Source organism: Triturus cristatus, chromosome 10 (genome assembly GCF_964204655.1).
Source record: "Triturus cristatus chromosome 10, aTriCri1.1, whole genome shotgun sequence".
NCBI classification, from domain to species: domain Eukaryota; kingdom Metazoa; phylum Chordata; class Amphibia; order Caudata; family Salamandridae; genus Triturus; species Triturus cristatus.
In genome coordinates, this window is record NC_140593.1 from 90,064,812 (window position 1) to 90,078,860 (window position 14,049).

General features: G+C 44.9%; 1 long non-coding RNA gene across 2 annotated transcripts in view; it reads left to right on the plus strand.

Moving 5' to 3' along the window:
- LOC146788925 (uncharacterized) overlaps window positions 1-2,162 on the plus strand; it is a 98,263-nt gene extending 96,101 nt beyond the window's left edge. Inside the window, exons 4-5 of one of the 2 annotated variants that reach the window (XR_014969999.1) lie at window positions 756-844; window positions 1,227-2,162. This is a non-coding gene — a long non-coding RNA (uncharacterized LOC146788925). The remainder of the gene's footprint in view (window positions 1-755; window positions 845-1,226) is intronic. The other variant, XR_014970000.1, reaches the window with a different exon arrangement.
- Window positions 2,163-14,049: the final 11,887 nt, after the last annotated feature.

Consider the following 14,049-nt stretch of genomic DNA (forward strand, 5'->3'; position numbering starts at 1 on the left):
TACACACACTCAAAAATAGAAACTAACCTTTTCAAAATAGTTACGCATTCTAATCTCCGCATCAATTGATACACGTCTTGTGCCAAATTCTTAGTCCTCTCAATTCACCCTTGCTTTAGAGCCATGATAAGTTCCATCTATCACAATAAAAGTAGTATGTTAAAACACGCTGTTATTAACTTACTTCTCCTTAGTTTACGTGTACTCATTGTCGTATGTAACCCCAATAGTTTGGCCCCAGTAAAGCCAAGACTAATATTGTCTCTTTCATATTAAATGGCCCAATTTGTATTCTATTAACTTTGAGTTCACAGAAAAGCACGTTCCCAGGGTTATGTCGCATTTGGACGCCCCCTTAAACTATCGTGTCACACAAATGTCATGAGACTTCATAGTTAGATCCTGCAACCATTATGCTCTCATTGAACTCAAAGTTAATAGAATAGAAATTGGGACATTTAGTATGAAAGAGACAATATTAGTCTTGGCTAAGGAGAAGTAAGTTAATAACAGCGTGTTTTAACATAATACTTTTATTGTGATAGATGGAACTTATCATGGCTCCAAAGCAAGGGTGAATTGAGAGGACTAAGAATTTGGCACAAGACGTGTATCAATTGGTGTGGAGATTAGAATGCGAATCTTACATTAAGGCAATATTCGGGAACTTTGGGATGCCCGTACCTATAATTATTTATCTGCAAACAGGATAACAATGGAGATTTATATTTCTATAAAAAATATTTGTCTTACAGTGTCTTGGACATCTGATAATTTACTTTTGAAACCCATATATTTGAAGTTTCTTGGACAAACAGGGTGTGAATATTATATCGCCAGTGAGGTGAGATGATTAAAGTATATCTAGTAACTTTAATCACTATATGGGTGCAGGTGGCTCCCTTACAAAGTGCTTTTTATTAATTCCTTGTTGTCTTTTTTTAAACAAACACTTACAAATTGATGTCTTGGTATAGACACGTGATGGCTGTTCTATCTTCTTTTGGGTGCATCACTACTCACATCTGGAGTAAACTTTTAGTTTATGATTTGAAACACTGATATACACACATGTGGGGAATAGATGTTTGGTGGACAAGAGTCTCTTGTAGCAAAGCTTGTTTAACAAGTTATGTATATATATATCTTGATAGATGTAAATATGTTTGTTCACATATCTTATAAATATGTAGATTACAATATATATTTTTATATACAATTTGCAGCCTTGAGGAAGTCCTGGTGGGGCGAAACGCGCGTCGGCTGTTGGATGTTGTGCTGTGCAAAGAAATAAAAACTGACTGATCTACAGCTACGTGATATTTATTGATGGGGAACTCGATAATACAAGAATAACTGTTGCAGAAGAGTGCCTAATGCACGAAGGATGAGAGTAATTCAAACATGATGTGCTCTGGTGTTTTTTGTTAAGTTAGATCTGTATCACTTATTGTGGATTCAGAAATTGACGCTCTAAGTGGATGAGCGTTGGACACCAAGGTTGCACCTTATATTTGATCTATATTACTGTTGCTGAAGTAATACAATAAGGAGACATTTTGATGTACAGGTCATTTAAGGTATACCCACCTTCTTTTACATGTTGTACCACTCCAGTTTCATCTTCTTTCTTGACATCTGTCCTTTATGTTTTTTTACTTGTCTTTACTTTTTGTCTTGGTGTGTCTGCTCCCTGCTTCATTTTATTTGTTCTTTAAGTTTAATGTGTTATTATTTTTAGGTTTGGTTTATCCCCATCTCCCAACAGTTGCATTGCAGGAGGTGAAGGAGAGGGGCCTGGTTTTGCCAGTGTCAAGTCACACAACCACTTTTGAAAAGGAACATGTGGTAGCAATTATTTTGTACATGCTGCAACACCTCCCCCTCATGTTGATGGTAGGCAGCTGTCCCAGCAAGGGGGCCAGCTTGATGGAGCAGAAACTCCACTGGTGGCAAATGTGCCACTGTATGCACCACAGAACCAGCCGTGGACGCAGCACCGCTGGGAAGACATCCTTGGGCAGGATGAAGACCTACTGGACTCCATGAGCAGTGATTTGGAGATAGGTTGCTGATGCTTCAATAATATTTGTTAATTTGTATCAATACCTAATGTCATTTTAAATACCTGTAAACAAAAGCCATGTATTCACTGCTATTCTGCCCCAGCACTGAAAAATAAAGGTTGTTCTTCAGTTATGATATCACCAAGCAAAGTACTCCCTTCCTAGTCTTCCAGCGCATCATCAAGGTCTCCCAAGACTGAAACAGCTGATGATGGTGGCTGGCCTCTCTGATCCCACTGAGGGCATAGGAGAGGTGGGGGCATGAGAGTGGTGCCTGCTCTTGTGGGTAGTCACAGACCCTTAGATGATAGGAAAATGATACTCCTTGCATGCAAGGATGCCTTCTTCAACCTCTCTGGGAGCAGAGAATGCAGCAGTCGGGTGGGGAGGGCTGAACCAGACTGCAAGATGGTGAGGGGGTGCATGCGTGGAAGCCATGTCATGTGAGGTATTGTGGTTCAAAACAATATTGGCCCTAAGGTAGCAACGGTCCGCCTGGATGACCGGTACGGTGAGGCTTAGGTTTATAGGTAGAAAGTGCGATGGGAAGAGGGTCGAGTTCAAGGGTTTGGAAGTGTGGCTCCCCATGACTCCTCTGCCGCTGCACTGATGCTTCCTCTTTTGAGGTGCAAGTTTTGTGACTTTATGGATAACTTTATTGTGATAATAGTGAAAATGTTTGGAGGAACAGGAGGAGGACTAATAAAATTGTAGATATTTGCCGGATACAGAACTCTTGTTAATATTAAGATAAATTGATGATGGGATAACAGATGAACTTACTGAAGCAGTAGATTTGTGTGACTCTTAATGTAGATGTAGTTACTGTGGTCTATACTACTAATTGGCGTGTCCTCTTTTATTTTCCTCCTTTCAGGATGACATTACGCCAGAACCAGTGCCACTGCCGCTGCTGCAGTGGCACTGGTTCTGGCTCAGGGTCAAGACTGATTTGCATATGGCTGGGTCCAAACTGGAATGGCATGGTGTGCAAAAAAACAATTAAACCGGTCCTAGGATGCTTGTTCCCAGTCCTGGGAGGACCTGGCTTGGCAGTTCGGGCTGGACTGTTCCCATGAGGCACAGGGTCAAGACTGATTTGCATATTGCTGGGTCCAAACTGGAATGGCATGGTGAGCAAAATAACGATGGATTTAGGCCCAGATCTCTGTACTGGGGAGAATGTATGACATTGTTCTGCATTCTGTCCATCAACTGTTGTTTTTGCATTTGTCACCCCAAGTGGGACAGGTATGCCCATATGTGGGTCCCGTGCTCTCCATGCCACTGGAATCCAGCTATCCTGGCTCAAGAAGGGTGAAACCCCAAAACCGGTCCTAGGATGCTTGTTTCCAGTCCAGGGAGGACCTAGCTTGGCAGTTCGGGCTGGACTGTACCGATGAGGCACAGGGTCAAGACTGATTTGTATATGCCTGGGTCCAAACTAGAATGGCACGGTGAGCAAAAAAACGATGGATTTAGGTCCAGATCTCTGTACTGGTGTGAATGTATGATATTGTTCTGCATTCTGTCCATCAACTGTTGTTTTTGCAACTGCCACTGCCGCAGGCAAGACTTCTGGTCCTACAGGCTTGAGGTAATTCTGTTTCCGATCGCGTTTTTATTTAGCCACCATTTTCTGTCTTTCTGCCATTTTGTGTTGCCCTCACTCAGGCGGCACAGTGAACGAAGAGTTGTTTTTCCTCATCCTACTGCAACGTGTCAAATAACCTCCTGCCTCTGTTTATAGCTGGTGTCAGGGTCCGCCCGACTCCACTAATCCTCGTCTGGTCTGACTGATCCCTGTTTCAACTATCTGTTGGTTCGCACCATTCTTTCCTGACTTTATCTTATCCTCTGGCCTTCGTTATTCTTTACTCGTATTCTCTCATTTCACAACTGTCCTCTAGGCCATACAAATGTGTCCTGCCACCTGCAAGTCGACTTATAAACACTACCACTGATTAACTTGTGGGGAAGGGTGACAAACACTGTTGGGAGAGGGGCTTATTTGAGTTACTCAATATCTTGTTTTCACATTCTTCTCATTGGTTTACCCTGTATGCATTGGGAGTGTTCTTTGAGAATGTGTATGTTATAAAAGATTGTGCGCCACGAAGTAAAGTGGCAGTCTCCTAAGAACATACCGAGTGTACTTCTGGGACAACTGTACTTAGCTGCAGCTAATAAATCTTATCTTCTACGCCTAACGGAGTGTCCCGTGTCTCTGTTCGACAAAGCAGGTGAAGTCAGGAGATTAAGGCGTACCCTGTGCCGCCAGGCCCCTAAGGTCTTGGTTCTTAAATTGGCGCCCGAACGTGGGGCGGCTTCAGAGGTAGCAGTTCTTGCCTGAGGATCGTGAGGAGCCCTGCAGGAAAATTCCGGAGGAATCGCGAACCACGTCAAGCGACCCCTGTATGTCGAAGTGGTCCGAAGGTCTTTTGCAGCGCGGTTTCTCCTTTCTGACGGCTGCTGATGACTGCTGCCCTGACTGCTACCCTGACTGCCGCCCTGCTTTGGTCCCTTTGATGATGTTTGGTATCGCGAGACATTAGACGGGCCTCTGTTGGCGTAAGAAGACACTTAGTTAAGTATTGATGGGTAGCTCCCACTATTTTTGTTTTGATTTGGGTCTTTGATTCGGCTATTGCAAAAGCCGAAGCCGAGGGGTGAGTACATTTGTGCTATAGTATTTGATTTAACCCCTTGATGTTTGTGAACAGTCCAGTGAAATAACGATGCCTGGTCTGAATAAGTTTGAGAAGTTCTGTTGCTTTGGTTGTAATAGGGATTCCCGGCTGGAGGATGCTTGTCCGATTCCTCCGGTTGGAACTCCCACCTATGAGCTTTATGCAAAACATGGTGTCGGCCCCATCGCCTTTAATAAGGCATGGATCCGATACACGAAGAACGATTGCGTTCTACAGTGGCCACAAAATGGTAGTTTTGAGCCTGACATATTAGACAATTTGGAAGCGATATTGTTCAAAAGACGAGCCCGGCCGGCAATGTTTGACTCTTTTCGCCTCTGGCGTAAGGAAGCCAAACAGAAAGAAATTAAACAGGCAAAACGAGATAAGAAAGCACAAAATATGACGATTATACAGGCAGGCAAGATAATGAGATTGATAATGCAACAGAAATTTCAGAGAGACAGCATCGTATGGCAATAGATAGATGCTATCCGGTGTAGCCTAATTCCCCTTCTGATAAAAGTAAGGATCTGGAGGAAGACCCTTTGATGTCTCACCTATTGAGATTGCCTCCACCCTATGTACAAGGTGCTAATGCACCCCCGTTGTTACAACCTGTTCAGCTACCTGTTGTCCCCCCACCTGTTCCGGTTCTTCCACAATTGCCTCTTCCGGTATTGCCACCCCCACCTCTCGTGCCACCGATTCCTTTGCCTCCATCTCCTGAACCTCAATCTTCTTTACCTTCGGCTCCCCTTATAACTGCCAGTTCCTCTCCTGTATCGCCTAATACCTTGTCCCCTGTCCTTATGTCTAATTCTCCTACTGTGCGCAAACGAATATCTGGTTTCTTGTCCGCTTTCTTTGAGACTCTAAACATGTCTCCGGCATTTTCTCGAAGACAGTCTCGTAGTCAACTTCCAGGATCCGACGAACGGGTGGTATTGGACTCTCTCGCTCGCAAATGGATCGAGAGGGGTCCCCAGTATAGTGTGAAAGATATCATGACCACCTTTCATCAGTGGGAAGCGCCCACGCAGAGATATGTATTTAATGTTATGTGTGACACTCTCGCTAAAGAATGGGAGGATATGGATTTGGGTTTACTTCCCCAGGGTTTGTTGGATGTTCAGGCTAATTTCGATAAAGGACTCATTGTGGGTTCTAAGGTTGAGGACGCTGTAAGGGCACTTGTTACTTTTAGGTCATTATTTTATTCACAAACTTTTCTTGATTCTGATCCTGCTGTTCGGCAGACATTGAAACATTACCCAATGAGAGAGGTTCCTCCGATATGGAGGGAAGAGGTTGCGCAAGCAGGTAATAATCCAGCTATTCCCGCTCACTTCCAGCGTATATGGGTACATGTGCCCTGGAACAGATCTGATGTTTTGGCCCTCAAACAATCTTTACCGGATCCCCGTAAAAACCCTGCTGGTTATTATAAAGAATTGTCTCAGACTGTTGATGCCTGTATTATGAACTTAGCGGATATTGACATGCTGATGGGAAATGTAGTCCCACAAGCGTTATGGGCTCGGATTCGTAGAGAGGATCACGTTCAAGAATTGGGTGGTACATGGGATGCTATAACTGCTTCGGATAGAGCACAAGTGGGTGGTGCTAAGCCTGATGTTTTGATCACAGAACTCCCTGGTAGGATTATTACTTTAATGAAAACAATGATGCCCGCCTTACGAGTTAATTGGGATAAATTAGCCCCTTGTAAACAGAAGAAAGATGAGTGTCTCCGATTTCTTCACTCGTTTTGAGGAGACGTTCATTGATCACAGTGGTCAGGATATGACTACGGAGGGTGAACAGCGATTATTTGTAGATAAATTCATATTCAATTTGGTCCCCGAGTTGTCACATAAGTTAAAAGACTCTGAAAGTTCATGGGCTGTTTCTTCTTCGGCTCAGATATTGGCTACTGCTCAATTTTACGAAAACAGGGACAAAGAGGAAAAAGACAAGCAAGAGAAAAAAACTAAAGAATTAAAAATGAAGGTTCTTCTGCAACAAGCTTATCCTCCTCGCTCTGCTCAACGCCAGTTTCAACAGCCTCCCCAGTTTCAGAGGGTGTTTCAAAAACCTGAGCCCTATATTCCGCGGCCTTTGTTAGGTCCCAACCAATGCGTCTATTGTAGGGAGGAAGGTCATTTTAAGAATAGCTGCCCGGTTTTATTACAGCGTAATGGAGGACTATCTACTCAACGAGGTTGTGGTGGTTCCCAGTTAGCGCCCAGGGGTAGAGGTCGAGGTATGTCGCCCCAGACACAGCGTTCCCCTCCACCTCCACATTCTATGAGCTACTTTGATCAACAAAATACTCAGTCTACACAGTATTAAAATGATGATTACTATGTTGAAGGTGAGAATGACGGTCTTCACGCTAACTAGGACAGCCATAGACAAAGTAAGGGAGTTGCATCGATTCCAGTAGATCAGAATGGGCCTTATGTTAATGTCCCTACAATGGGTGTTTCAGAGCCATTTCTTTTAGATACTGGTGCGATGCGAAGTTCTATTATTCACTCCAAACTCCCTGGGGCACCTTTGTCTGGCTTAACAAATGTATCAGTAGGATTTTCTGGCGCCCCAGTTCATAGCCCGGTCTCTTGTCCTCTGCCTATTTCAATTGGTTCTTATGATTTGGAAGCTCCGCTACTTCTAACGACTGGTTGCGGTGAAAATCTGTTGGGTTTGGATTTATTGAAAAGACTGCATGCAACGATATATTGTTCTCCTTCTGGTGTACATCTCGTTTTGGGGCAGAAACTGACTTCCCCAATGTATTTGTCTAAAGATCCATTTCCACAGGAATTGCTCTCTCTCCCTGCAACACTTTGGGCTACGGGTCCAAATGATGTTGGTTGTCTTGAGATCCCACCCTATGTTGTTACCCTCAAGCCCAATGCTAAATTGCCATGCATCCCTCAATACAAAATTCCCAATGATGGTGAAAGAGCACTTTTTGCTATTATTTATGATTTGGTTCAGAAGGGTGTGGTCGAGGAGACAAGGGGAAATGTATGCAACAGTCCTGTTTTCCCGGTTCTTAAACGCACCGATCCTTCTCAGCCTCCTGTTTATCGCTTTGTTATTGATCTCCGGGAGGTTAATAAAATTGTTGTACCGCAGTTTCCTGTTGTTCCAGATATCACTGCCCTGTTAACTATGATACCTGCCTCGGCAGCTTGGTTTTCTGTTATCGATCTGAAAAATACTTTCTTCAGCATCCCCATTGCTGAAGAGAGTAGGGATATTTTTGGCTTCTCTTTAGGAGGCCGAAGTTTCCGGTTCAAGCGCGCAACCCAAGGCTATTGTGAAAGTCCCTCCATCTATAGCCAAGCTCTGAAATGCCATCTTGATGCTTTTCCTTTGCCGCCAGGTGCTACCCTTATTCAGTATGTGGATGATTTATTAATTGCTGCTGATTCAGAGGATATTTGCAAAAACTTGACTATTGCACTACTGCGTCACTTGTCTGGTTTCACCTTCTAAATTACAATATGCCCGCCAAGAGGTTACCTATCTAGGTCATCTCTTGTCGAAGGAGGGAAGGCGACTGACCCCAGAATGTATTCAAGCAATTGCACAAATGTCCGTGGCATCCACACAAAGAGAGGTGCGTGCCTTTCTGGGCATTACCTCTTATTGTAGACCGTGGATTCCAAATTTTTCTTTGTTGGCTAAACCTTTGTTGGCACTCACTTTGAAAGACACACCCCAACGCCTTCCTTGGACTGATGAATGTCAGAAGAGGTTTTCTGATTTACGTGCTTCTCTGTGCTCTGCTCCTGTGTTGGGTACCCCGGATTACAGTAAGCCCTTCACGCTCTATGTCCATGAAAGAGAGGGTTGTGCGTTGTCAGTCTTAACACAACGATTTGGAGACCAGCAGCGGCCATGTGCCTACTTTTCGGCTACATTAGATCCAGTAGCCAAGGCATTGCCTAGTTGTCTTAAAGCTACAGCAGCAGCAGCAATTTATATTCGACAATCTGCTGGAGTGGTGCTTGATAACACGCTTATTGTCATGGTACCACATGCAGTGGATACCTTGCTAAATAGGACAAAAACGCAGCGTCTTACAAGCGCCCGCTTGTCTGGGTATGAACTGACGCTCTTGGCTAGTCACGTGCACATCAAACGATGTAACACTTTAAATCCAGCCACATTGTTACCTCTTCCAGAAGAGAAAGGTATTTAGGAACAACATGATTGTTTTCTCCGTACTGAGGAGGAGACAAAAGGTAGGATTGATTTGAAAGATACACCACTAATGGACCCGGATGGGATCCTATGGGTGGATGGTTCTTGTTTTAAACTCCCTAATGGTGAAACAACTTCAGCTTACGCCATTACCACCTTGCATACAATTGTGGAGACAGCACGCATCAGACATAATTCAGCTCAGGCGGCTGAACTGATAGCTTTGACCAGAGCATGTGCGACCTGAGAACAGAACCTAACTATCTGCGTTTCAGAAAGCGACTGAAAACCCACCTCTTCCCTTAACTCCTAACCTCCCCCCCTTGCCCCCACTACCCCCAGGTGTACTGATCTTAGCGCTGGGATACTCACGGGTGACTACGCGCTCTATAAAATGTAATAATAATAATAATCTAAGGGGAAGAAAGTGAATGTATATACCGACAGCCAGTATGCGTTTGGTGTGGCACATAGCTTTGGACGTTTGTGGAAGGAAAGAGGATTCTTTACCTCCCATGGTACCAAAATACAGCATGGTCAGTTGGTAACTGATCTTCTTGAGTCACTTGCTTTGCCTACCCAGATAGCAATCATAAAGTGTAGTGCGCATAAGAGAATTACTGATGATGTTGGTCGCTGGAATGCTTTTGCGGATGAGGTAGCGAAATAAACAGCCAGAGATGCTATGAGTCGCATGTATGTTGCGGGCACTGCAAATTGGGTTAAGGAAAAAGGAATGTGTGAGGATACTATAGAAAGTGTGAGATCGATTCAAGGAGAGGCTACAGAGAAAGAGTTGAGTAAGTGGATAGAGAGTACAGGAATGTTAGACGCGATGGAATGTTGGATAGAATTGTCAGAACATCAGCGTTGGCTGTTACCAGATGCCTATGTACTGCCTGTAGTTGCTATGGCACATGGTCCAGCCCACATCAGTGCGAAAGGAACATGTAAGCTTCTGGCCCCAGTGTGGCTGAATGAAGGGATTCCAAAATGTGCAGATAATTTAGTGAAGCATTGTATCGTTTGCTTGATGCATAATCCTGGAAAGGGAACCCCAACTCCGGCAGGTCATTTTGCTCCCCCAACATATCCTTTTGAGGTGTTGCAAATTGATTATATTCACATGGAACGATGCAACAATCTCAAATATGTTTTGGTGGTGGTGTGTGCCTTCTCCAAATGGATAGAGGCCTACCCCCTGAAAGACAACACTGCTTTGTCCACTGCCAAAGTTCTTCTGAAAGAGTTCTTCCCTAGGTTTGGTTTGCCACGCATTGTCTGGAGTGACAATGGAAGTGAATTTGTGGGCCAAATTATGAAAAAGGTGTGTGCCGGCCTTGGAATCGTCCAGAAATTCCATGCGGCGAACCATCCCCAATCAGCGGGTTTGGTAGAGTGCTATAACAGCACTCTCAAACTGAGGCTTGCAAAGGTACAGGCTAGCACGGGACTTGCCTGGCCCGATGCTTTACCTTTGGCTCTCCTATCCACTAGAACAGCTGTACATTCTCGTTTGGGACTCAACCCATATGAGGTTGTTTTTGGGCGCCCGGCTAATGTTTGGGGTGTCCCTCGCCCTAAAAAGTATTCTGACATACAGTATCCAATGCTGATTGATTATTTGCATGACCTCACCACTAAATTACGTGTTCTCCACCGACAGGTTTGAGACGCTTTACCAGAGGCCTCCACAGACCCAGGTCATTCTATCCAACCGGGAGTCTGGGTCTGTGTGAAAAATTTTCAGAGGACAAGGAATTTGGAGCCTCGTTGGAGGGCGCCTCGACAGGTCCTTCTGGTCACGCGTACAGCAGTGAAGGTTGAAGGGAAAAAGAACTGGATCCATGGCGTGCACTGCAAAAAGGTGCCCTTGCCCTTGCCTTCTGACCAGTGGGTCTGTAAGGATGAAGGTGATTTTGAGGGCGAAAGGATCCCTCGATTTGTACCTTTCAGTAGTGCACACCTAGATGGAGCTCGGTCTGAAAAAGAAGATGACGATGTTTTACAAGAAGCAGTACCGCCACATCTTCGATTGAACACTACGGATCCACAGGCACTATTTCAGGACCAAACTGTACTGAACAGAACTCGATATAATTTAAGGCCTAGACTGGTCAAGGACACCTGAAATTTTCATCTCTTTCATGACATGTATCATCTGTCCAGGTTGCAGGGTCACGGTAGGAGTCTTTTTGGTTTGTGACCTGTATAGTGGGTAGGCCCCCAGGACTTGCAGTGTCATAGGACGGCTAATAATCACAGCCAAGTGAGTAAGGAAGATTGCCGTGAGCAACAATTTTAGAGGATGGATGTCAAATTGCAGAATAATAACAAGAAGGAAGAGATGAAAAAGAAGTATTGTAAATTAGTGTACAGTCAATGTGGCATAACATTTTGTGTTCTTATGTTTTTTAGTATCTTATTGGCTTGTATAGGTTGGATTGTTCATGTTATGCAGCACAAATCTGTTCCTACTTCTATTTCCTTGCCTTTTCATTCTACTATCTCCCCACACCAATTATATGCTTCCCCAACAGGAACTAATCAGGAGAACAGAATATTTTAACAATTCATGTGTCCAGTTATTGCACTAACACCAATTTGTTAAATGGTAGCGGCAGTTTCAGTCGATAACCTTCCAAGTATTTGCCCGGCGATAATCGCCTCTCATACCACTCGATAATTTACCAATAAAAGAGGCAGGCGCCGGAGACTGGAAGGCAGGAAACAAGGTTTTATTCCGTCGGAGCAGAACACATCAGATCAGACAGCAAGGTATCGTCACGAGGTGCTCTAGCCGCATCTCTGAGACCTGGTCTCTTATACACTGGTTTATTGCTTTATTACACATAGTACATTCTAGAGGTTCTTTTGAAGTACGGGGGAATATCCCCTGGAGCCCCGGTTCAGATCCGATCCCACACATAGATACAGTAGAAGTTCCCACCCTTCCCGCAGTGGGAGATGGCTATCGCGCAGCAGGGAATTCCGCTAATTCCCGGGGTGTGTGCAACTGGCCGGGTCTCAGGGGGTAGGGGCTTTGATCTACTGTAATCCCTTTGATGTGGGGTGTTTCCCTTACTGTAGGGGCAGTAAACTGCATCCGCAGGGCTAGGTGATGGCCTGGGACCAGTTCAGACAATGGGGCGCAGAGGAAGGGGGTTATCAAAGGAGAGGCATGACCATGTATGGGTTGTCGGTTGGAAGTGGTCCCGTAGCAGGGTCGCGCAGAAGGAGAGGGTTTATGGCCTGTATGAGAGAGCGGGGGTGGCCAGCGCGCGGGGGATGCTCGCAGCGCCAAGGGGACCGCGCTGACGGTCGAGAGTGAGCGGAGAGAGCGGGGTGCCTAAAATGGCGGCCGTGCATTCGTTGCGCGTGGTGCTGGGGAGGGGCAAGATGGCGCAGATAATGTTCAGTTTGCGAGCTAAATTTCCACAGTCCTCCCTTTTAACATATCTCGCCAGCTTGTCCGGCCAATATTCGCCTTTGTTAGCCTTTCAGTTACAGTATCGTCAATGTTCGTCACACATTTAAAGATACAGAGTCTTTAGGGTAGGCAGGAGTAATCTGACACATTTGTACATTGTCTCATACAGTTTGATGAAGCAGGCGAGGAGGAAGTACATTCAAAGTTACAGTATAGTTGTGTACATGGCTGGTGTTGTATGAATGTTACTATACAAAGTTACATTTTCTTAACTACTCAGTGTACAGTCGGAAGTGATTGATGCAACATCATGAAAACTTGATAAGAAGATAGTTAATATAATAAGGTGGTTGGGAGAGGATTTTCAACTTTGACATGGGTTCTTCTTTCCAGTGTCCTTGTTTATAAAGAGCTATCACTGGTAAGCTCTCATTGTTGTTCTTCTTTCGTTGGCACTGTTGAGCACCGGCGGTGGAACTAAGGTCCAGCTCAAATCCGATTTCTTCACGTGGCAGGGTGTGACCACTCACTGTTCTTTGATCACAGTCCTGTTCCTTAACACAGTTCACCACAGGTACTTTTGAGACAGGGTGCCGGCCTTTTGTTCCTCGGTAGTAGGTCAAAGTCATAGTCCAAATGAAAGAGGAAGAGAGAATGGGGTGGCATGGGATCAGATCAAAAATGCGGACCAAGGAGAGCAGAATCTTTTCAGCACTGGGCCCATCAATCGGGCCCGACGGGTTAAGACTTCAGGCACGCTGGTCAGTGAGCAGGGGCCTCGATGTAGCCCTTCGCGCTCATCGTTCTGATAATGGTGCCTCGTCTCACGCTCTTGTTGCTTCGTCGCTTCCCCCTTGGTCGATGTCATAGATGTTTTATGATCCGCAGCCAGACTGTGCGTCACATCCGACCCCTCTCTTCCGATGGCTGCAGGTTATCCTTGAATAGGTTATAAGAAACGAAAGTCTTAGAGATCTTGGCAGGGAAGACATTTACATACTTTATTCTCTCTCCCAACCACCGAGTAGTTGCGGAAATGCTCTTATCTGTTACTATATGATTGGTGTCTATTAACTCTGATGTTAAGGTGCGTGTTACTAATCTATTAATTACTGCTGTGGTGCAGGGTTCTGTGGGTGTCCCTGTCCATCGTCTGGCCTTCTAGGTGTCAGTTTCTGCGCCCTATAATGCAAGGTTTGGTAATACCTGTAAGTGCGAGGTGCTATGGTCATGCGTTCACGAGCATCCTTTTCATACAGTAGGTGACCCTTTATCAGTTTAAAACAGGGGCCATCAGCTGTTTTATTCGGGATACTTCTGAGACGGCTAGTATAGGGCTGGAGTTATCTTTGGGAGAACAGGGTGCTTTAGACATTTTATTCCGGGCCAATTGGTCAGGGGTAATTCTGGGTGGTGGAGATGGTGTCCGTTAAGAACAAAAACCACTGACATATAGTCCCCGTGTTGTGGGTCAGATTGGGAGACATCAGTCGTCTTACCTGTCCTTTCCTTCTCAGCCGATTAGGCTTAATGTTTGCAAAAAGGAGAGGTAGTAACGTGGTAAAGTATGGTCGTTTTTGTTTCTATCAATTTGTTCGAACACCACCGTGTTCAGGCCAATTATACACTTACCAAAGAGGTG